This window comes from Lolium rigidum, chromosome 4 (assembly GCF_022539505.1).
Source record: "Lolium rigidum isolate FL_2022 chromosome 4, APGP_CSIRO_Lrig_0.1, whole genome shotgun sequence".
In the NCBI taxonomy this organism is placed as follows: Eukaryota; Viridiplantae; Streptophyta; class Magnoliopsida; order Poales; family Poaceae; genus Lolium; species Lolium rigidum.
In genome coordinates, this window is record NC_061511.1 from 181,525,694 (window position 1) to 181,547,590 (window position 21,897).

The following is a 21,897-nucleotide window of genomic DNA, read 5'->3' on the forward strand; positions in this document are numbered from 1 at the left end:
GTAGGAACATGTGATGGATAGAAATAGGATAGTCACAATTATGTCTTGTTGGTTAGATCACGGCTGGTTGTTTTATTATAATTTTTGAATTATTTTATGCAAAGTTCGCTCTCAATTTGTTGTTTACCTGAACCATATATGTTATAACGGTGTTTTTGTGTTATGATGATAACTGCTTGCCGTATCACCTGACATAGTTCCAAACTGGCAACCCAGAGAGTAACAGACCAGGATATCATTGGGGAAGACTATGGTTTGAGGATCACAGTATACATTAAGTTTCAATGCATTTCTCTGGTAGTATAGAAAGGAATATCTTAGTTATCATCTATTTTATAGTATAGTTGTAGACTTGTCGTGACAGGCAGGTTTAGAACAATAGGCATTGGACCTCGTTGTAGGACAACCTGGTTACTTATGAAACACATGCCTATATTACTACGAGAGCATGAACTTTATTAGCATTAGCAAACATGTACATGCAGTACTGCTTCCGTTCGAAGATTACAAGGCCGACGCGTATATCTAGGTAATTAATTTAATCAACATAATATGAATTATACAAAACAAAATTTATAACATTAGAAAGCCCATCTAAAATCGTTCGGGGAGTCCGAACGAGAGAAAAGAGGAGACGGGCCCGCTCTGTCGGCGAGAAAACACACGAACCCCACCACTTTTTCGCCGCAAATCCCCCACCCCTCTCGTAGCCCTCTCGCCGCCGGCACCACCCCTCGCCAATCCGCCGGCTGGTTTCCTATATTCCGTTGTCCCTCCTCCCACTAGCCTATATTCCGCCATCTCTCCTCCCGTCTTCCTATATTCCGCCATCGGGCAACTCCTCGCGTCGACCACGCCCGACAGGTGTTCGTCCATTTTCCTGGGCGCATTTGGACTCGGATGAGGAGGAGGAGCAGGTGTTCGCTGAGATTTTTGAGGAAGAGATGGCAGCCACCGCCCAAGACGAGGAATACATGTTAATCCTAGCTTGCTTGTCAGGCATGTACGCGGAGAAAGCCATTGGTCGACGTGGTGGGTCGGCACCATGTCACCGGAAGTGCAAGCCGAGGCAGCGAATGGAGGGCTACTGCATGCTCTACGCCGACTACTTCGCCGATAATCCATTGCACGGTGAGGATGTTTTTAAGCGTCGTTTCAGGATGATCCGGAAACGCTTCCTAAAAATTGTGTATGCCCTTCGACACTACGACTCCTACTTCGGATGCAAGTTGGATTGCACCGGCATGGCAGGGTTTTACGCCCTTCAAAAGTGCATGTGGCTATGTGGATGCTTACATATGGAGCTCATGTTGATGCTGCCGATGACTATCTTCGGATGGCGGAGTCCACCACCCTTGATTGTTTCTACTGGTTCTGTAGGGCGGTGATAGAAGTGTCTGGGGACATCTACTTGAGATTTCGGGGATTCTTGGAAGCATTGAGTGCATGCAATGGAAATGGAAGAACTATCTGTTTGCCTGACTGGGAATGTACATCGGCCATAAAAAAAGGCTGCACTATGATACTTGAGGCAGTGGCTACCCATGATCTCTGGATTTGGCATTCCTTCTTTGCTAAGCCGGGATCCAACAACGACATCAACATCTTGCAGTGCTCGCCGATCTTCTCCATGCTTGTTGAGGGTCATGCTCCCCCGATTGACTTTGTGATCAATGGCCGGTACTGCTACAACAAGGGATACTATCTTGCAGACTGTATCTATCCAAAGTGGGCAACATTTGTAAAGACTATCTCAAACCCCATCCCTCCGAAGGAGGCGGGGGTTTTCAAGGAACAAGAAGGTTGCCGAAAGGACGTCGAGCGTGCATTTGGTGTCCTGCAGCAGAGATTTGCTGTAGTCCAGTTCCCCGCTATGACTTGGTCCAAAGATCAGATGTGGGAGATGATGAACTATTGTGTGTGCTTACACAACATGATTATTGAGAATGAGCGAAAGTATCCAGTTCCTCTGAGCGAGCAAGCTGCACCATATGACAGAGAGGATCCTCTTGCACAGCCTAATCACCAGATGCCGACATCGTGGGCTTCGTTCATCGCTTTGCGTCAGAAGATTCGAGACTCCACAATGCATCAATAGCTACAGGATGATCTGGTGGAGTACATATGGAGGCTTCGAGGCAACACCAACTAGTTTTCATTTGATTTGTTTCAAAACTTGTTAAATCATTTGCTTGTTTTGTTGAACTGTAACGTTTATTTGTAAAAATAGACCAAATATTAGCCAACATTTGTCAAATACGCCGAACTGTGAGTTTATTTGTGAAAATAAAGCTAAATAGGCCGATCGTCGGCCGCCTAGCTGTTCGTCCAATCCGGCGGTAATTCACCCTGGAATTAGCCGTGGCGAGCGTCAACGGCTGGAGGTGCTCTAACAGACCAGTATATCATTGGGGAAGACTATGGTTCGAGGATCACACATGTTCATTCAGTGTCAACGCATTGCTCTGGCAGTATAAAAAGTACTACCTTAGTTATCATTTATTTTATTGCATAGTTGTGGACTGGAGGTGACATGCGGGTTTAGGACAATAGGAACTGGACCTCGTTGTAGGACAACCCGGTTACATATGAAACACATGCCTATATTACTAAGAGCGCATGAACCTTATTAGCATTAACAAACATGTATGCAATATATATGATGAATCGGTCCGTGTAACGTCCAAAATGTCCACTTTGCGCCTGCTCTTTTCAGTATTGTTTGCTCTAATTTACTGCCAAATTTCCGATTAACGCCGAGCAATTACTGCTTTACTTATTTTCTATACTTATCAGGTGTTACTAGTAAATCACATGAAATTATTTTAAGAATAGTGTGGTTGGCAGTGTCGTCTCATCTTACAAATATTATTTGGCTCCAATCTTGAGAAATATGAATTATAAATGAATACTACCTAACACTACATCGATCTCCTACACTTTTAGGTACAATATGCATCTGTGGTGACCTCGACAATTTGGAAGTTCTGCTACACTAGTCTTCTTTCTTAGCGCCGTGGGTGTGTATTTATGTGGTGGACTGGTGGTATCATATTTATGTTGTTCTCGGTTTAGCATATACTCCATCCATCCGAAAATGTAAGAAGCTATTGGGGTTTTTTGTTTTCATTATTCATATTTGATTATGGTTTATACTTATGATACATCTGCAAGGAGATGATTAAATATGGGGGAAAAAGTAGTTTGTAAGACAAATACAATGGTATCATTTACCTAACACATAAAATTAAGTATATATTTGTGGTTAAAGTATTGGATTAAAGACAGTGGAAGTCAACTATTCCTACATTTCGCGATGGAAGGAGTACATCACAAAAAAAACATATTATATAGAATGTTTATATAGCCAAATATACATTTTGATCAATGGAGGATGTCTACGGAAAATATTCGAATCAGCAGTGGATTTCGATGCTGTACAGGAACATGCGCCGATACCAGATACACTATAGCTATCTAGCTAGGCGGCTTAAAAGAGAAAATCAAATGCCAGAAAAATTAATAAATAACAGGGGCATGCCTTCACCTACTTCACGTAGTTCAGCACCATATGCGTCATGGAGTGGAACGTGTGCATCCAAGAGGGTTTGCAGTCGACCAAGTGTTTTCTGCATCTGCAAGCTCTCGCAGGAAGGTGTCACATTTATAGTGTGGTAGTGAAGCAAGAGCAACAGCGTGAGTACTGTTGCAACATAAATACTCCGTATAACTTAATGGCATGTACGGTGAGGCTAGCTTCGACTTCGCATTCCAACTGCGGCAAGAGTACAACGATTAGCTGCTGAGTCTTTGCGTGTGGGCGGCCTACTGGACTAGGACACCAGGGTCTAGGCCGGCTGCCACCCGATTGGACGATTCGGGTCTTGTTGTGGCTGTCCTAATCGAGAGGAATGGCAAAATTGACTCTTTCTCTCTTTTCTTCTCATTAATGAGGACGTGGAAAGGTAGACACGAGATGTAAATTAAGCGGCCCGAGGCAAAAAAAAAAAAAAACACCAAAACTGGCTGCTTTGCTTCTTTTGGGGCTGACACAAAAAAAATTTTGAGATTCATCAAAATTGAGAAATCAAATGAGATCCATCTTCTAAGCACCTTTGTACAGGAGGTAAGGTGTCGTTGCCTAATCGACGGTACCTCGGAGGAGGGATCCTCACGAGGGGGAGAAGAAGTAGGGGCCATAGGGCGGAGTGCACACGGGACGGTGGTACGCGAGTTACCCAGCTTCGGAACACCTGCACGATGACAGGGCCTACCGCCGCATGTCCGGAATTATCCGGGCGCTTTCGCGTTGTTACAATGAGTTGTGGTTGTGCCTCTAGGGCTCCCGGGATCCGGCTTATAAAGGCGCACGGATCTAGGGTTTACATGGAGAGTCCTAGCCGGATTACAGATAGCCTAACTACGGTACAATATCTTGCCGTGCACGTCACGGATCCGCCTTCCATATACGTCGTACCTGGATCCGGGTCCCTCATGGGCCTCCATGGATCCGGGTTACTCCTATGTCGGTACGGATCCGGCTTACTGATCCTGGGCTGGACTTCTTCCTTCATGATCAACAGGAATCGGGCCGCCCGATGGGCCACATGCCTCATCACCGTCCGTGGGCCACCCGGGCTTGCCGGATCTAGGCACTGTCGATGGTACACCCATGAAGTATACCCACAACAATAGCCCCCAGAGTTCTCCGAGTTTCGCCTGCAGTTTCCGCCATGCTTGTTCCTTAGGTTTCCGGCATCGTCGGCAACGCGAAGAAACTTGAAGAGCTCCAACTTTGCATTTTCTTCCTTTTTCCAACTTACAGCCGGAAAATGCTCTCATCCTGCGGGACTTCATCCATCGACATTCCAAAGAATATTTCCGGGTTACTCCCTGCTCGCGAACAAGAGCCAACTTATCTTTACGCAGTTACCCGGAATCTTAAAAGACTCAAACGGTTCCGCCAATTCTGGCGCCATTTTTGCACGATTCGCGCGGTAACTTATCTCTAGCCATTTTTACTGCTAGGGTTTGGGACACGTGTCACGCATCCAACGGCGCGACGCTTGCGTTCCGACCACAGGATGCGGAACACGAATCTTATCCCCTCAGCCTATAAATATCAGCCGTCGACCCCTTCACCTCTCATTCACCCCCTTCTCACCTCTTTGCCGAGCGCCGCCCGTGAGCTCCTCCTCCGCCGTGCCGGAACCCGCCGGAAAGTCGCCGGAGCATCACCGGAGCGAACCCGCCACCGTGGTGTTCTTCGTGTTCATAACTCCGGCGAGCCACCGCAACTCCGACCACCGCACGCCATTACGGTAAACCTTCGAGCTTCACTTTCGTGCCGTAGTTGGTAGGGATGAACTTGGGGAAGACGATGTGGGATCCGACTAAAGAAAACTTCCGCCAAACTTTTTTCTCCAGATGTCATCAACAACGCCGCCTCCGACCTCGGAACCGATAATGGCGACGCCAATTTCCTCCGCCCCTCCTCCCTTCGCCCCAGTCAGGCCGGATCCTTCAAAGGATTCCGGCAAGGAAGCCGAGGGGACCTCCGCTCACCCGGAGAAAACCTCCGAGGCGGGCCGGACGGAGCAAGCAGGCGGAAGAGGCTGCCAAGAAATCAAAAGCTCGTAAGCGCGACTCGAAGCTAAGGGAAAATGGTGGCCCCGTACCACCACCGAAACGGAACCGAAGAACCTCGAGGCGGAGGGTTTCTCGCAACCCGGAAGCCGGAGGTCGGGCTCCACTTGAACCAGCTCCGGCTCCAAAAGATGACGAGATGGTGTTGACGAAGGCACTGGTGGAGCGCGGATTCTCATTTCCGCCTTCAGATTTTTTCCGGGAGATTCTGAAGACATATGGGCTCCAACCTCACAATATATCTCCGAACAGTGTGCTCGCCATTAGCAACCACGTCGCTCTCTGCGAAGGCCACCTCCGGGTAACTCCAGAACTTCCTCTGTTCCAATATTTCTTTACTGTCAAGAAAGAGAAGATCCGCCAATGAAACTCCGGCATGGACACAGTGCCCCCACCTCTCCGACTCGCCTCAGCTAAACCGCGCAGTTAGGCGGATCTGCAAGCTCACGGAGGAGGGGCTCACGGGGAAGGATTTAACCCTCTCCTGGTTTACCAAGCGGATCCAGCCGCTCCAACACAGGGACCGCCTGATGTTTGAATACACAGGGCGCGATGATCCGATGCGCGCCACCAAAGACAATCTCTCCGCCGACGCCATCGACAAGAGGATCCGGGTCCTCATCAAAGTCCCACGTGAACTCCATGTTCACGTGTGCAACAAAGACATCCACACGAATGGATCCGGAACCGCGGTACGCCGTCTGGACTTAGTTTATTGTTTTTCTTCAAACTTTGTCTAAGTGTTTATCTTTGCATTAGCTCGAGGCGCTTGACGAAAATGAACTCGGAAATCTCCTCCGAGTCCCATCTACCGGTAACCCGGATCCAGAAGCCGCATCGGAGGCGGAAGCTCCTGAAGGCAGCCGCCCTGCGAAGAGGAAGAGGCCAGCCCCTTCCAGCCCCCAAGCGAAACGCCCCCGCGAAGCGCTCAGCATTGCGGCTACTCGGAAAGCGGAGGCGGAAAAGAAGCGCCTCTCGCTGATTAACACCAGCAACAAAGGGCAACCTGCCATCCAGCATTTCTTCAAGCCTTCCGGGTAAGCGTTTACTTCCGAGATCCAAGTTCTGGTTTTTTCGCTCAAACTCGTACTTATACTTTTATGTTTTTCCTAAAGTTCCGGAAGCCAGCCTCCCAAGGCCCCAAGGGTCATCAAGAAGAAAGCCAAACCATCTCCGGCTTCTTTCCCTATCACTCCTGAGGTGGAAGTTCCGCCTAAGGCTTCATCTGTCAGCAAGCCGGATCCGAAGGACATCATTGACCTTGATGACCTTCCTGAAGACCCTGCCCACCATGGCGACTCCGCCCGTGGGACCTCCACACCCATTCCTCCACCAGGATCAACCAAGTTCCGCTTTTGCGGGACCTACCGATGAAGAGCAAGAGCAAAAGGTCAAGCTCCTCCAGGTTACCAATGCGACCCGAGTCAACCTCGAGCCAACTCCGTCCCTCCAAAACTTACCCTCGCACGCCGTCACGCGGAGGTTTCCGCGATGCTAAACAAGGTATGGGGAAGCCGGACGAGGAGACGCGAGAGCTCGCGGAACCGGAGGACGGCTCGAAGGAATTTTTCGCCAAGCACAAGGAAGTGCGGCAGGTAATACTAGCCCCCAAGCATTGGGTGATATAGTTCCGTGTAACGTGTATTATCCGATGCTTTCCCAGAATGTACTTTAGACGTAAATTTAAAATTTTTATATCTCAAACTAAATTCCTCGCTAGCCCCCAAGATTTTAAATATCCGGCTAACTCCCTGCTGCTTCACAGACCACACGGAAATTGCACGAAGATTTGCGCATCCATGTGCTTGAGCAGATCACGGAGATTGAGGGGCTGCGCCGTAACGCGGAAAACAGCCAAAAGGCTATCCAGACTGCCGGAGACCCGCCCGAAAGGTACGAGATCCGGGTCTTTCTCTTTTTGTGTTGTCATAGTTCATGATGCATAATATGTGCAACTTGTCTGCCTTCAGAAGAATCTGCTAAGCGCTCCTCGCTTGATGAGCTTTCCGCCAAGGTCAAGGTGCTTGAGGCGGAGAACGAGTCCCTCAGGAACTTCATGAAAGAGTCCTCAAGCAAAGAGACTGAGGCGAGGAGGGAGCTCTCCGAGAAGCATACCCGCGAGCGGGCGGAGCTGATTGACAAGCTGGAGAAAAGCCAAGGCCGCGTGATCTCCACAATTGCTAAGAATAAAGCTCTGGAAGCGGAGGCGGAAACCATTGACAAACTTATCTTCCGTAAGCATTTTTCCGCGTCGTTGCTCCAACCACTTTGTATGTTTTCTCTGACGGAACTGAACCTTTTTCTTCCACAGCAAGCCTTGGCTTTGAGTGGACAAAAGATTCAAACCTGACGAGGACGGAGGCATACGAGGAAGCGCGGATCTCAATTGATGCGCTCGTTTGAAGCCTCGTCGCGGAATCGCCACGGCTCCGTCGCTAAAGAAGGCCAAAACCACGCGTCATTGATACGATGACCAATCTTATGCGACAAGTGCCGGAGTTCATCAAGGACCGGCAGAAGTCTTCGCGCGCGGAGCCGCCTCCTTGGTCCCGGCCACCCGCAAGGCTTTCTTCCCTCACTCAACCTCGGCGCAAGTTGCACGCGAGCCCCCGAGAGTTCCGACATGAGCGCCCTCCTCGCGGAAACTGAAGGCTATGAAGAGCTGTTTGTCAGGCGAGTGGATCACTCGTTCTGGTACAACAAGCACAACCTGCCCGAAGGTTTTTCCGATGCAGAGGAGGAAGCAAGCGAGCCAGAGTTTTATGGGGAAGGATCCGGGTCCAGCAGCGAGCATTCCGGAGGAAACTCTGGAAACGACTCTGAAGCCGGATCTGGTGACAGCGACGACGGCTCCAGCTACCAGCAATCTGAAGAGGGGGACTCCGAGTAGAGTTCCTGTTTGAAACAATGAAACAAGTTGCATCATTTTGGCCCCAGCGAGGGTTTGTAATAAGACTTTAAATTTTTAAGTAGCTAGGAACGAAACGATTATGCATGGGGCGGAAACACTTATCCTGCTATCCGTTTAATGTTATGTGCATGTTTCGTTTTATGTCGGAAAGAAAGTGCTGATTTTGTTATTTTCCGGCTTGCCCGCTTGACCTTCCACGAGCCGGAAAACCTTAGCCGGAAATGCTCGCCAGCAGCGACGAAGCCCAATGGCAATCCGTCAATAACCGCGGAAACAAGCCCCCAGGCGTCGGTGCCGGAAGTCGCTACTAGGAATCCACGAGTTCGCAACAGATAACAACTTAATCAGAAAACTTAAGCTTACGTCCTAAAGGACGGTTTTAGAAATCACAACTTTTATACACGCCTAGGCGGAAAACATCCAGCTCTGCGGTTTTAGTCGGAAAAAACATACACGATCTAAAATGAACAAGTAAAGGGGGTAAAAGACTCAAAGAGTGAACCATAAGCTTTATTTCATTGATCATGTATAACTATTACGTAGTTTGTAACTCGGAAAGAGTATGCTAAGTGTAGAAAGGACGTAGCTGTGCGATATTCCAAGGGCGATCTGTTTCATCGTAGATGTCATCCGGATCCTCACGCTTGCGTTTCCGGCGCCGCTTAGCGGGTCTATCCCTCGGCTCGCGGAAATCAACAAGGTAGTACGACCCGTTATGAAGCACTTTGCTAACGACGAAGGGTCCTTCCCATGGAGATTGCAACTTATGGTCTTTCACCCGTCGAAGGCGGAGGACCGGGTCTCCTGCCATGAAGGAGCGATTCCGTACTCGACGACTGTGATAACGTCGGAGCTTTTGCTGGTAGATGGCGGAGCGCTGGTCAGCTAGGTTCCGAGCTTCTTCGATCAGGTCCACAGATAGCTGTCTGGCCTCGTCAGCTGTTTCTTCATTATAAGCGGAAACTCGCGGTGAATCGTGGATGATGTCGGAGGGAATCACAGCTTCGGATCCGTATACCAGGAAGAAAGGGGTAAACCCCGTTGACCTGTTAGGGGTAGTTCGCAAACTCCACAAGACAGCGTCTAGTTCGTCGGCCCAAGCTCCAGCTGCTCGTCGCAGCGGTTCTTCAAGGCGTGGCTTGATTCCTGATAATATTAGACCGTTAGCTCTTTCAACTTGACCATTGGATTGTGGGTGAGCCACGGATGCAAGGTCCAATCGAATCCCCATTGTCTCACAATAATCCTTCAATTCTCCCCGAGCGAAGTTTGTGCCATTATCCGTGATTATGCTCGTGTGGGATGCCGAATCTCATCACGAGGCTGCAGACAAATTTTAGTGCCGTAGCACCGTCGGCTTTCCTCACTGGCTTGGCCTCGATCCACTTGCTGAACTTGTCAACAGCGACCAGGAGGTATTCACAACCACCAGGAGATGATCTTTTTAACTTACCAACCATATCGAGCCCCCAGACCGCAAATGGCCAGGTGATAGGTATGGTCTTCAGCTCTTGGGCTGGAGCGTTTGGTTGAGTAGCGTAGTACTGACAACCTCGGCAGGTCTTGACTATCTTGTCAGCATCTTCTTTAGCTGTGAGCCAATAAAAAACTAGCCGAAAAGCTTTTGCAACGAGTGACCTGGGAGCGGCATGGTGCCCGCAGTCCCCTGCATGGATCTCTCTGAGGATTTCAATGCCATCTTGATTGGAGACGCATTTGAGAAATACCCCTGTTGCGCTTCGTTTGTAGAGCTGTCCATCAACAATTGTGTAGGATCGTGCTCGTCTGATGATCTGGCGCGCGAGGACCTCGTCCTCCGGCAACTTCTGATCGATGAGGTAGTCCAGGAAAGGCCGTGTCCAAGCCGGAATGGTAGCCAATACCTCTTTAGCCGGAGACACTGCCACTTCTGGGTTTTCCGGGTTAGCGCCCTTCACCGAGGGTATCCGGAGATGCTCTAGGAAAATTCCAGGCGGAATTGGCTTTCTGCCGGATCCGAGCTTGGATAGCATATCTGCCGCTGCGTTATCATCTCTCCTGACGTACTTGACTTCGTATCCGAGGAAGCTTTTGGCGATCTCATCAACTTCGTCTCTGTAGGCCGCCATGACGGAATTTCTGGCGTTCCAGGTTCCGGCTACTTGCTGTGCCACCAGGTCGGAATCTCCGCAACAAATGATGTGCTTGATCCCTATTTCCTTAGCGATGCGCAATCCGTGTAGTAGAGCCTCGTATTCCGCCATGTTATTTGTAGCTTCGAAGTGGATCTGCGAACGTACCGCAGTTCTTCTCCGGTAGGGGACTTCGAGGTGACTCCGGCTCCCGAGCCTTGATGCTGCTTGGATCCGTCGAAGTGCATGACCCATGTTTTCGGTTCCGGCTCCGGACTTGCATCCGGAGCTTCTGTCCAATCTGCAACGAAATCTGCCAAGACCTGGGATTTTACCGCAGTCCTTGGCTTGTAAGCGATGTCGAAGGCGGATAATTCAATGCCCCATTTAGCTGTGCGTCCTGTTGCGTCAGCGTTGTTGAGAATTGTTGACAGCGGAGCCTTGCTCACGACTGTTACTGGATGCTCTTGGAAGTAGTGTCTCAGCTTCCGGCTGCCTAGGAAAACTCCATAAGCTAGCTTCTGAAAGTGAGGGTATCTTTGCTTTGACTCCGTCAGCACCTCGCTTATGTAGTAGACAGGTCTTTGGACGTCATATTCATGACCTTCTTCCTTTCGCTCCACCACGATGACGAGGCCGATGACTTTGTTGGTAGCTGCCAGATAAAGGAGCATTGGCTCTGACTCTGCTGGGGCTGCCAGGATAGGTGGGGAGGTAAGTATTTCCTTCAACCCTCGAAGTGTTGCGTCAGCTGCGTCGTCCCAGACAAATTTGTCTGTTTTCTTCAACAACTTGTATAGAGGTAGCGCCTTCTCGCCAAGACAGCTAACAAACCTACTGATTGCTGCAACACAACCAGTTAGTCGTTGCACATCTTTGAGACAAGTTGGCCGTTTGATACACAAGATTTCCTTGATCTTTTCCGGGTTAACCTCAATGCCTCTGTGAGAGACTATGAAGCCAAGGAGTTTTCCGGCTGGCACGCCAAAGACGCACTTCAGCGGATTCAACATCATCTTGTACCGACGGAGATTCTCAAAGGTTTCTGTGAGATCGCTGATCAAGTCGGATCCTTTCCGAGTCATGACCGCGATGTCGTCGACGTAGGCGTGCACGTTCCGGCCAATTTGGTCCTTCGTGCATCGCCGCATCGTACGTTGGTAGGTGGCACCTGCGTTTTTCAAACCAAAAGGCATAGTAACATAACAGTAAGTGCCAAACGGGGTAATGAATGAAGTCGCCTTTTGGTCGGATTCCTTTATCCGGATCTGATGGTACCCGGAATACGCATCAAGAAAACACAGAAGTTCCGCCCCCGCCGTCGAATCAATGACTTGGTCAATGCGCGGCAGGGGGAACGGATCCTTCGGGCAATGTTTGTTCAAGCCGCAGTAATCGATGCACATTCTTAGTATTTCGAGTGTTCTTTTTGGGTACAAGGACGGGATTCGCGACCCAATCGGTGTGGATAACTTCTATTACAAAACCTGCTTCTAGTAACTTTGCTAGTTCCATTCCTATGGCGCGGCGCTTCTTATCTCCAAAGCGTCGCATAGCTTGCTTCACCGGTTTAGCCCCCGGATTTATGTTGAGGTAGTGCTCGGCGAGTTCCCTAGGTACTCCGGACATGTCGAAGGTTGCCATGCGAAGATGTCCATGTTAGCGCGGAGGAACTCGACGAGCGCGCTTTCCTATTTGGGGTCCATGTTGGCTCCGATCGAGACTTGCTTGCTAGGGTCATCTTCTTTGAAGCTGACTTTCTTGGTCTCTATCGCGGCCCTGAAGGAGTTTTTCTGTTCGGAGATCTCGCTTCTTGGTGGTTTGCATCTCGGTCGGATCCACCGCGGCCCCGTAGCCTTTCAGCTCTTCTCCGGATATGACGTACTCGCGAAGGCGGCTTCGCCCAGCTCGCACTCATGAGCCTTCTTGTAGTCTCCGGTTATGGTGATCATACCATTAGGACCCGGCATCTTGAGCTTGTTGTAGATATAGCACGCTCTTGCGTGGAACTTGTGGTAGGTGGGCCTGCCGAAGATGACGTGGTAGGAGCTCTTGAAGGGCACAACTTCAAACGTGATCTTTTCTTCGCGGAAATTATGAACATCGCCGAAAGCCACGGGAAGTGTGATGCTGCCGAGGGAGTTCGCCTTCTTACCCGGAACCACGCCGTGAAACTCGGTGGTGCTGTGTTTGAGCTGTTCCTTGGTGAGGTTCATCCGCTCCAGAGTCTCCAGGTACATGATGTTCAAGCTGGCTCCGCCATCCATGAGGCACTTGGAGAAGTCATACCCGTCTATTCGGGGACTCACAACCAAGGCGTAGTATTCTTTTGGCACAATGGCGGGATGATCTTCCCTGTCAAATGTGCACGGAACTTCCGACCACCTGACATATCGCGGCACAGCCGGAACCGTGGCGTTCGGGATCCGGGTAGCTGATTTTGTAGCACGGACCGTGGGGGTTCCGAGGAAGGTGTGGTAAGCCCCCACGCTCTTTTTCTCGAAGGGGTTGGATTTACTCGCGGATTCGGCTTTGGGATCCGGCGAGTTATCATCCTCGTCCATCGCCTCGGAACCTGTCCTCCTCCTTGTCCTTGTTCTTGCCCTTGCCTCCTTTGCCGCGTGGGCGGTGTTTCCGGGCTCGCTTGTATCCCGCCTCCGGGTCGTTCTTTAGGTCGTTGACCCACTTGCGCTGCGGTTGGTGTGAGTGGACTTCCCCGTAGCCGGATCCAAGTGGGCCGTGCAGGGCATGTCTCCGTACTCCTCGTAGGTTTGCGGGGCGCGGGATCCGCCGGCGGTGACCTCGGTGCCATGCTCGCTGACTCCTGCCGGCTCCGCCTCCACGGCCGCGTCCTCTTCCGCCTCCTGAGCCTCCGCGTTGGAATGCCATGGCGACCATGTCGGATCCGCCACTCTTCTGGTCATCAGGGTTTTTGCGTTTGTGGCCGCCGTTGTTACCGTTATCACGGTCCTTCTTTTGTTGGTGCAGGGGGATTGCTGTAGCTGCGATGTCACCGCCTGCGTCGTCATCGGCGGCAGTGTGATCACTGGCAATGGAGATCATCTCATCCAAAGTCAGTTTGTTGGCGTTAGCCAAACATGTGAGCTTATGCCTCAGCAGTCCTCCTCTCTGCAGTCCCCCAATGAAGGTGTACATGGCAGTGGTGTGGTCGACGTTCTCGCACTCGTTCCTGCATGCCAACCATCGTGTGAGGAAGTTTCTTGAGGTTTCTCCCTTCTTCCGGATACAAGCTTGTAAGTCGCTTGCTCGTGGCGGGTCTTTTGTAGGTGCCTCCGAAGTGTTTCTCAAAAGCGGTCTTCGGGTCGAACCAGCAAAAGATGGAGTTTTTCTCGAGGTCGCCGAGCCGGATCCGGGCTGGTCCTACAAGGTACAACCTGGAGCATGCGGCGGGCGATATTAGGGGTTCCTCCGGCGAAGGTTACCGTATTGTAGTAATCCTCGATCCAGGTATCCGGCCTTTCGGTGCCATCATAATGCTTCGGGTTTCCGGGTAACTTGAGGGAGCTCCTTGGCATTGGTTCCTCTCGAATCATCCCGCCAAAGCACTTCGGTCCGATGTAGTCGGTTCTGTATTCGTTGAGGCGTTCCCGCGCGCCGCGCGAGCCGTGACGGGGGGACCGTGCGCGAGAGCGAGATCTCCGGCCCCCGCCTCCGCCTCCACCTCCGCCGCCACCGCTAGGTGGTGGTGAGGGAGACTCGCGAGAGGGCCGATCCGACCTCCTCGCTTCCGCCTACAGATTCTCCCCGGCCCTCCCGGTGCCGGCTCCGGCTCCTGTGGCTGCCTTCGCCGTGGCGCTGGCTGCCCTGGTCGTTCCGGCTCCGGCGGGGCTCCGGGTCGCGCTCCTCATTCCGGCTCCTCCTAGGCTCGGGCTCACGATCATTGTTCTGATTCCGGCGAGGCTCCGGCGTGCGCTCCCTGTTCCGGTTTCCGGAAGGCATCACGATGTCGCGGATAATAATTCCACCATGCCCTTGAGGCCTGGTGTTTCCGGCTGGACTACGACGACGAGGGGGACGCGGGTAACCATTAGGCGGAGGAGAGGCGTTGCGGTACTTGTCTCGTCCGGAGTACATTGCATCCTTTCCCTTTCTCGGATCTGACGGTGGCGTCTTTGATGGTACGGGGATCGGATTTGGGTGTTCCCTGGCTTTCCTTCTGCGTTCCGAGGATCCGGTTCGCGACTCGTCATCTCGATGGCGATTGTTGGCGTCCTTCTGCGCAGTGGAGACGCAATGCTCCGGGTTAGATTCTAACTTGCGCGAAGTATCTGCCTTGCTCTGCTGTTTAACCGCTGAAGCGACGAGCGTGCGCAAGTAGTTGATGTCAACCTCCTCGTCACTTTTCTTCAGAATTTCTGCAGCTTTTGCCAAATTGTCCTTTGGGGTGGCGAGCGGCTGCTGTTCGGCAGGGGTTGCGAAGTTGATCCTGCGGGGAGGGATAGCTTCTCTGACGATTCTATCAGCCTCCGCCTGTGCGTAGGTCATTTTCACCTCCCACTCCGCTCTCATGCTCTTGACTTGCTCGAGTGTTGCGGTGACTTCGCGATCCTGTCTTTCAAAGCGATCCATGATCAGTGCAGCTTCTTCCCTCTCATCCAATATAGCAGCTGCGGTATTGGCAAATTTTTGGTCGTGGCCAGCATCTCCTTTCTGGTGGCCTCTAAAGCCTCCGGATCTGCGGCATCGCCAGGAGTTATTGGCTTGTTGAGGACGTCTGACTTTGCGACCAAATCCATGTGTGCTTGTGCAACTATCTCTTCAGGCGACAGGAGGCTCTCCGAGGAAGGATCCCTACGGGGCCGTTCCCGCGACATCGGAGATCCATGGTGAGATGGCTGGGGGTCGGATTGAGTGTCTGCCGCTTCTGATCCGTCTTCTCCGAGCGCCGCTGCAGTTGCAAGTACCTGCTTTGGCTGGACGGAGTCGACTTCAGGCTGTTCACCGTATCCGAGTTCCGTCACCTTGCGATCAAACTCTGCAGTGTCCATGGACTGGGTGTCTCCGGAGATTGGGCTTAGATTTCCCAAGATTGACTCTTCAACCGGAGTTTCGCTTTCTCCGACAGCCTCCTGCTGATCCGGAGCAACGTTGTTTTCCGGGGCCTCGACCTGCTCGGGACCAGCTCCGGCTCCATGAGGGGCGGTTCCGGCGGTATGGGCCAAGAAGTGTACGAAGTGACACCTTTGCTTCTCTAACACCTGGGAGACCCAGGCGGATCTGCATTGGTCTTCCACCGTTACTTCCTGCTCGAGGGCGGATTGGGTGGGTTTTGATTTTTCCGGATCTAAGGCGGAATCTTCGCTAGGAAGTTCCGGCGTCTCGGATCGGATCTTCGCGACTGCGTCCTGCTCAACGGCGGTCGCGTCGGCGCTACTTACCGGTGGGTTTCCGTCGGAATCGACGGTTTCCCCGATGAAGATGTGTATGCCGCCAAATGGGACGATGGAGAGCTTGACGGGGTCGGTTTTAGCCGGAATCCAACACTCATCCGGAGGGACGATCGGCAGATTTCCGGCGTAAAGGACACGCCCCACAGCAATGGTGTCGTCGTAGCTTCCCATGGCGGAACCCTCCCGGTTCCGGCCTCCAGACGCCGCAGGCCCCACGGTGGGCGCCAACTGTCGTTGCCTAATCGACGGTACCTCGGAGGAGGGATCCTCACGAGGGGAGAAGAAGTAGGGGCCATAGGGCGGAGTGCACACGGGACGGTGGTACGCGAGTTACCCAGCTTCGGAACACCCGCACGATGACGAGGGCCTACTCGCTGCATGTCCGGAATTATCCGGGGCGCTTTCGCGTTGTTACAATGAGTTGTGGTTGTGCCTCTAGGGCTCCCGGGATCCGGCTTATAAAGGCGCACGGATCTAGGGTTTACATGGAGAGTCCTAGCCGGATTACAGATAGCCTAACTACGGTACAATATCTTGCCGTGCACGTCACGGATCCGCCTTCCATATACGTCGTACTGGATCCGGGTCCCTCATGGGCCTCCATGGATCCGGGTTACTCCTATGTCGGTACGGATCCGAGCCTACCGATCCCGGGCTGGACTTCTTCCTTCATGATCAACAGCAACTGGGCCGCCCGATGGGCCACATGCCTCATCACCGTCTGTGGGCCACCCGGGCTTGCCGGATCTAGGCACTGTCGATGGTACACCCATGAAGTATACCCACAACATAAGGAGATACCCCTTTGTGACACTTGATTAAAACATATGTATGCGATGAAAATTCATGAAAGTCCAAGCTAATTAGGACAAGGTGTGAGCATGATACGTCTCCGACGTATCGATAATTTCTTATGTTCTATGCCATATTATTGATGATACCTACATGTTTTATGCACACTTTATGTCATATTCGTGCATTTTCTGGAACTAACCTATTAACAAGATGCCGAAGTGCCGATTCTTGTTTTCGCTGTTTGTGGTTTCGGAAATCCTAGTAAGGAAATATTCTCGGAATTGGACGAAATCAAAGCCCAGGGGCCTATTTTTCCACGAAGCTTCCAGAAGTCCGAAGACGAGACGAAGAGGGGCCACGGGGTGGCCAAACCCTAGGGCGGCGCGCCCCCCCCCTTGGCCGCGCGGCCCTATGGTGTGGGCCCCCCGTGCCGCCTCTTGACTTGCCCTTCCGCCTACTTAAAGCCTCCGTGACGAAACCCCCGATACCGAGAGCCACGATACGGAAAACCTTCCGGAGACGCCGTCACCGCCGATCCCATCTCGGGGGATCCAGGAGATCGCCTCCGGCACCCTGCCGGGAGAGGGGATTCATCTCCCGGAGGACTCTACACCGCCATGGTCGCCTCCGGAGTGATGAGTGAGTAGTCTACCCCTGGACTATGGGTCCATAGCGGTAGCTAGATGGTTGTCTTCTCCCCATTGTGCTATCATTGTTGGATCTTGTGAGCTGCCTAACATGATCAAGATCATCTATCCGTAATTCTATATGTTGTGTTTGTCGGGATCCGATGGATAGAGAATACTATGTCATGTTAATTATCAAGTTATTATACATGTGTTGTTTATGATCTTGCATGCTCTCCGTTTCTAGTAGAGGCTCGGCCAAGTTTTTACTATTAACTCCAAGAGGGAGTACTTATGCTCGATAGTGGGTTCATGCCTGCATTGACACCGGGACAGTGACAGAAAGTTCTAAGGTTGTGTTGTGCTGTTGCCACTAGGGATAAAACATTGGCGCTATGTCCGAGGATGTAGTTGTTGATTACATTACGCACCATACTTAATGCAATTGTCTGTTGTTTAGCAACTTAATACTGGAGGGGTTCGGATGATAACCTGAAGGTGGACTTTTTAGGCATAGATGCAGTTGGATGGCGGTCTATGTACTTTGTCGTAATGCCCAATTAAATCTCACTATACTTATCATGTCATGTATGTGCATTGTTATGCCCTCTCTATTTGTCAATTGCCCGACTGTAATTTGTTCACCCAACATGCTTTTATCTTATGGGAGAGACACCTCTAGTGAGCTGTGGACCCCGGTCCATTCTTTAATACTTGAAATACAAATCTGCTGCAATACTTGTTTTTACTTGTTTTCTCTGCAAACAATCATCTTCCACACAATACGGTTAATCCTTTGTTACGGCAAGCCGGTGAGATTGACAACCTCACCTGTTTCGTTGGGGCAAAGTACTTTGGTTGTGTTGTGCAGGTTCCACGTTGGTGCCGGAATCTCCGGTGTTGCGCCGCACTACATCCCGCCGCCATCAACCTTCAACGTGCTTCTTGGCTCCTCCCGGTTCGATAAACCTTGGTTTCTTTCCGAGGGAAAACTTGCTGCTGTGCGCATCATACCTTCCTCTTGGGGTTGCCCAACGAACGTGTGAAATACACGCCATCAAGCATATTTTCCGGCGCCGTTGCCGGGGAGATCAAGACACGCTGCAAGGGGAGTCTCCACTTCTCAATCTCTTTACTTTGTTTTTGTCTTGCTTTATTTTATTTACTACTTTGTTTGCTGCACTTATATCAAAACACAAAAAAATTAGTTGCTAGCTTTACTTTATTTGCTATCTTGTTTGCTATATCAAAAACACACAAAAATTAGTTACTTGCATTTACTTTACTTATTTCATCATGTTTCCTTTTGATTTTGCCGCAAAGAACATACCGGTAGGACAAGGGTCTATCATTGGGAGGAACAATATAGAAGAATTTTTCACCCATGTTAGTACCGTTGAAGATTTTGAAGATAGACACTTGGTAGAACTTGCTCCTACTTATGAAATTGCTGCTGTCTGCTTTAGTTCGCCTGTTGGAAACTAAATTTGTTAATCTTAATCCTATAATCCAACACATGTTTCTTACACTTGGTGATTTGGAAGAGGGGGAAAAGAAAGATTTTGTTTTAGAAACCCTTCTTAGAGAATTTGGTGGTCTAGCAAGAGAAGCTAGAAAGGTCTTCGCTAAATTTAATATGCTTGGTTCTCATACTAATTTTGTTAGTATCCTTGAAAAAATGGATATGGATAGGATAAGGTACACTAATAATGCTAATGATGGTGGGGAGATCAAAGCACCAATACCATGTAAACTCCTAGCTATGAATGATGCACTAGAACATAACTATGCTTGGCTTGTTCCTGAAAATTTGTTCGATGAGAGTAGCAAGCCCAAGACTAATGAGAAGGGAGACGCTGAAACTTATGTATCTAATATACTATGCATGGTTGAGAAAACTCCAAACCCCGCTGTAGGTGCACCACCCTTCGATAATACTTGATACACACTTTCTGCGCCTAGCTGAAAGGCGTTAAAGAAAAGCGCTTATGGGAGACAACCCATGTTTTTACTACAGTACTTTGTTTTATATTTTGTGTCTTGGAAGTTGTTTACTACTGTAGCAACCTCTCCTTATCTTAGTTTTATGTTTTTTTGTGCCAAGTAAAGTTTTGATAGAAAAGTAAGTACTAGATTTGGATTACTGCGCAGAAACAGATTTCTTTGCTGTCACGAATCTGGGTCTAATTCTCTGTAGGTAACTCAGAAAATTATGCCAATTTACGTGAGTGATCCTCAGATATGTACGCAACTTTCATTCAATTTGAGCATTTTCGTTTGAGCAAGTCTGGTGGCCTAATAAAATCCATCTTTACGGACTGTTCTGTTTTAACAGATTCTGTCTTTTATTTCGCATTGCCTCTTTTGCTATGTTGGATGAATTTCTTTGATCCATTAATGTCCAGTAGCTTTATGCAATGTCCAGAAGTGTTAAGAATGATTGTGTCACCTCTGAACATGTGAATTTTTATTATGCACTAACCCTCTAATGAGTTGTTTCGAGTTTGGTGTGGAGGAAGTTTTCAAGGATCAAGAGAGGAGTATGATGCAATACGATCAAGGAGAGTGAAAGCTCTAAGCTTGGGGATGCCCGGTGGTTCACCCCTGCATATATTAAGAAGACTCAAGCGTCTAAGCTTGGGGATGCCCAAGGCATCCCCTTCTTCATCGACAACATTATCGGGTTCCTCCCCTGAAACTATATTTTTATTCGGCCACATCTTATGCACTTTGCTTGGAGCGTCGGTTTGTTTTTGTTTTTGTTTTGTTTGAATAAAATGGATCCTAGCATTCACTTTATGGGAGAGAGACACGCTCCGCTGTTGCATATGGACAAATATGTCCTTAGGTTCTACTCATAGTATTCATGGCGAAGTTTCGCTTCGTTAAATTGTTATATGGTTGGAATTGGAAAATGCTACATGTAGTAACTCTAAAATGTCTTGGATAATTTGATACTTGGCAATTGTTGTGCTCATGTTTAAGCTCTTGCATCATATACTTTGCACCCATTAATGAAGAAATACTTAGAGCTTGCTAATTTGGTTTGCATATTTGGTTTCTCTAGAGTCTAGATAACATCTAGTATTGAGTTTTGAACAACAAGGAAGACGGTATGGAGTCTTATAATATTTACCATATGTCTTTTATGTGAGTTTCTGTTGTACCGTTCATCCTTGTGTTTGTTTCAAATAACCTTGCTAGCCTAAACCTTGTATCGAGAGGGAATACTTCTCATGCATCCAAAATCCTTGAGCCAACCACTATGCCATTTGTGTCCACCATACCTACCTACTACATGGTATTTACCCGCCATTCCAAAGTAAATTGCTTGAGTGCTACCTTTAAAATTCCATCATTCACCTTTGCAATATATAGCTCATGGGACAAATAGCTTAAAAACTACTAGATTTTGATGTGCGCCTTGGCGCACGACCCCGTAATGTACATTTTATATAACTACGATAAATAGCAACTGTCAACTTGATAAGATAATTCTTAGTTTCACAAAACTTTGTTAGCGGGTTGAAATTAGGATAAGGCATACTCCGCTGTCCTCCTCCACCCAATCTACCACCAGAATTGAGGGGGTAAGTTAGTCCAAGAAAGAAGCCAAAGTTTGAATAGAGGGAAAGGAGCAGTGAAACAAAACCCTTACACAAAACTATAGAATATGTGAGCAATCACATGGAGAGATACATGGATAAAACAATTACATGGGTAAAAGGCTAAGGAGCTGAGAGGCAATGCGCAACCATAATATAGTAAAAAGCATAAGATCTATGCCTTGTATGCTTTCGCGCAAATCAAAAACAAAGAGAAAACATATAGATTTAGGGTGCGCCTTGGCGCACGAAGCGCGTGCCTATGTTTTTTATAAAATGATGATGAAAATTAACTGCTAATATGATAATATTTTTTTTTAGGTTTTACAATAAGTTGTGGCTATAACTAAATTAGAATCACAAGCACATGAAACCACAAACGGAATAATGGACGCTTATATAGGCGAGGGCGAGGCAGGTATGACGCCGTATTCCAGCAAGATACTTTGTCCAATCGATAACATAACTATTCTTCTGATTGGTTCGTGTGATATTGTAAATCAGAGCAATTTATGATGTCTTCTATGAAATAAGTTTTTTCAGAGAATCTACGACACACATATGAAGCTGATGCTGGGGCATGTATTCAAGTTTTGAACATTTGTTGCTGAAGTTGTCCTGGAAATCATTATAATCGGCACCGATGCTCATAATTGTATACCAAATAGTTCCAGCAAACACATATGAGAAATACGTGTACAAGCGGCCCTGTCAATTGCATAAGCATTCAGTTCACTGGTTCATCATTTATTTGTGCTGCTACCTGCTTCGTAGTGCAAAAGTTGCCAGCGG